The following is a 3762-nucleotide window of genomic DNA, read 5'->3' on the forward strand; positions in this document are numbered from 1 at the left end:
TGGTTCGGGTTTTAGATCAATGCCGATATTAAAAAGTTCAAGAAGGCGCTACAAATATAGTAAACGCTTGACTGCTCACAGGAATATTTTTAACCTTGTTCCAGTTCTGTGCGTCGACACCCTAATGTCTTGCCCCGATATTAGATTCGGAGTTTGGAACGCTCAATCCTTAAACAAGAAATCAGGATCTGTATGCGATCTAATCATATAACAACATCTCGATATCCTTACAATCACGAAGACTTGGGTTTCTGGCAGAGCCTACGACAATTACACCGTTGCTGAGGTATTAAACCCCTTGAAAGATTTCCAATAGCGATGTTTCTCGTGACGTCATCCATTGTTATTAATATACCAACCAGAACCTAATTGGCTGTTGAAACAATGACTTCTTTTGTTCCGTTGTTAGCAAATTTGAATATCATCTCTTTCAGGACGCATTCCTGTAGCATTTCTTTTTAGCATTTGTTAGCATTCGCCGTAGTATTTTTAGCATTATAGCATTTTGTATATTTATAATAATATCGTTTATATCGATTGTAATCTAAGCCCATGAATAATTTTTTTTCTTATTCTTTTAAACGCATTGAGTCAATGCATAATGCGTTCTAAAAACCGTAATTATTATTATTATTATTATTATTATTATATTTCAATTAATGCGTTTGTTTGTGTTTGTCACTGCTGTTTACGTCTCATTTTTGATTAAGCTGCTCACGTCAGCGAGTGACGGAAATAAGAACTTGACCTAAAATTGAGAACTGAACCGGAAAATTTTGTTGGAAATGTTGAACAATATATGAATCCGAAACTTAGCTCGGGTACCTCCCCGTGACCCTGATTTCTAGCATATAAGTAAAATTCGTTTCATCGCATTAGTAGAAAGAACTGGATTTTTTTTTCTTTTTGTTTTGTTTTGTTTTTGTTTTTGTTTTTTTTCATCTTCCTACAGAGTTTGCATAAATCGCATGTTCTACCTGATAATTTTTTCTGATACCGAGAGTTAGGTAAGAGAATTTAGTCACCGAATAGTTATTAAGGTATTTTCTAATAACTGACTTTTAGAGGGTCTTTTGGCAGTGCCGTACCGTTGCCATGGCCACAGTTGGGGACTCCTGGGCACCCTTAACGAACTGCTAAACAATAACATTAAACGAGTATAAGAACGTTTCCCTACTGAAAGGATCGAGAGCGCTGTGATCCTTTCCCACTGGAAACCCGCTATTACCTGTGGAAAACCCTTTCGAGTCTTCAAATGTGGGCAGTTCTGTTAAGGCTGTTATAGGGGAGTTCCGTGCGTCTAAGGTGAGCATCACGGTGGGAAAATATGGCGACCTACCGGCGCAAAAAAAAATATCTAATAACAACTCTACTTCAGCTTCCAAGTGGCTTTTTTCTCAGCCCGATTTTGTGATGTCACGTGATAATTTCCAACAAGGGTCTCACTGGGAGAAGACAGGAGGGAAAAGAGAGAGAGAGCTTGGGTTCGAGTTTGAAGACCACAACAGAAATACCGCATCCCCACTTTTCTCTGATAATTTCAGTAGCCTACCACTGTGAAAACAAATATTCAAGCGCTTGCTTCCTTCTCTTGTTTTTAAGTTTTACCTTAAACGCCGGACGCTCATGCGAGGAAAGCTTCCATCTCCTATACTTGGCCTCGGAGTCAACCCTCACATTCTGGGCCCAGTTAGTCAGTCCATCGAATAGTATGGAAGAAAGTTTCAATATCCATCCCTTGTGTAGGGTCGGTGAATTAAAGGGGAGCATGCGAAGAGATGGCAAAGAGATGAGAGCACTCAATCGGCTCTAGTTACACAAATGTGGACTACAAGATTCAAATCATGATTTTTGTCATAAGTGAACTGTGTTTCTGTTCCAAAGAATTTTTTTTTTGTTAATTTTGCCCTACGATCGTGCATTCTTGCGAAAAACCAACATGTCGCCATTCGGCTCAACTGTGAGATTTGTATGGGAGAGTATACGAAACATATTAACATGCATTCTCTCGCTATAAAGATGCAAGCGTAAATACTAAGCCCGTGAAAAGGCTGTGACAACTCATCTTGGAGTGGAAATTGAGTACTAGTAAAAGAAGCATATTTGTCTACAACAACAATTCCCAAAAACTTACGACATTCCTTTGTCTTTTATTCCTTCGCTCAGATTTCTTGCATAATTTAGCTGCTAGCCAATAAAACAATTTCACGCCGCCTACTGAAGGCAGCGTGGTCGATCAAACGTTCAAAAAAGAAAAATTATTGGACGGATGGCGTCCATTAAAAACTCTCAATGGCCGAAAAACGATAGACTTTTGACCATTAATCGTGTCGTGTGGTCGTAAGGGTTTATGACGGAGTAAAGGGTGACAATAGAGGTTTTGGCACGGCAGCCATGTTGCATGGCAGGAACATGGAAATGTTTTGCATTAGAAAGAACATTGTTCCCATAGGAAAAAGAATCTATTGTTTCCTGCCATGCAACATGGCTGCCGTGCAAAACCTCTATTGTCACCCTCTACTCCCTCATAACCCCTTACGACTTCACTTTGATGGTCTGAAGGGGAGAGGAAGGCCCTGGAAATTAATGAGGTCGGTATTGCTCCCATATTCTGAATTAAAGGAAAAGGACGTCCCATTCAACTCTCAATTTACTTGTGAACAACAGTCACGACGTGTAGAACGAATTCATCTGTTTTATTCTGAGTCCCGTTCTATATGTGCCTTTCATTTGTGCAAGCTAATTATTTTCATCACTTGATTGTTTTTAATCAAATCAGTTATATGAAAGACATACAGGGGATATCAAAATCCTCGGATCCACTGCAGTCCATCGCACGCTGCAAACCCCGTAGATAAAGAGCCCTGGCAACCGAGGGTACTTCGTTTTGACGGGTTGACAATTGGCAGCCCCCTTGACTTCGATTGGTCATGGCCTGCATTTGTAAACCATTTCGGCTACTTTGACCCGTCTGGCCGCAGAGCATTATCTTATGTGTATGTGGACTAAATCCGTGCAAGTTCCATCTGGGCGATTCTTGACTCCAGGTTTTTGGATTTCTTCTCGCTATATGACGAGTTCATTCACGTAAGATCCGTTCGTCCTTGTGGGTTTGTGCTGTCTTCGGCCAGGTATGGCTATTCGCGACTCCTCGATTCATCGTCAAGTATCCGGAAGATAAAAGTTATTACTGCGAGCTAGTCAACGGGATTCCAGACGTGTCTGGGGGTCTTTTTTCGTTTAAGTTTCGGCAGTAGACAGAGAATATTAAAACCAACCAAACGGGCTATTCTAGGGAGAAAAAACAGAAAGATAGGTATACAGTTAAGTCAAGACAAAGGCGAGAATGTTTTCGTTGTCCTGTCATCGTGACTTGCAAATAATGTAGTTTCGAAACGTCAACTTCGGAAGACTGGCCACAAGAAACAGTATTTGACAAATGGAGGCGTACACCGCGGCTCGTCCGCAATCCAAAAGAGTATGTGGAGAGGAGAACTCATCTACCCTACATGCTGTTCCAATATAATTTTTTTCAGTGTTAAATTTATAACCCGGCGGGCATGATGCGTGGCTATTTTTAATGAAGACACGCATAGTGTGTTATCACTGGACTCCACGACTATGGGTCAAGAGAACAATAAGAAAAAAAATTTCATTCAACATGGCACGAAGCTTTGAATACGATTTGAAAAAACAAGTATCACGGGGCGTGGGAATGCGTTCCGCCCTCTAATCCTAGCCTCTCTTCAGTCTCTTGCCGCA

The sequence above is a fragment of the Montipora capricornis genome, chromosome 8, assembly GCF_036669925.1.
Source record: "Montipora capricornis isolate CH-2021 chromosome 8, ASM3666992v2, whole genome shotgun sequence".
In the NCBI taxonomy this organism is placed as follows: domain Eukaryota; kingdom Metazoa; phylum Cnidaria; class Anthozoa; order Scleractinia; family Acroporidae; genus Montipora; species Montipora capricornis.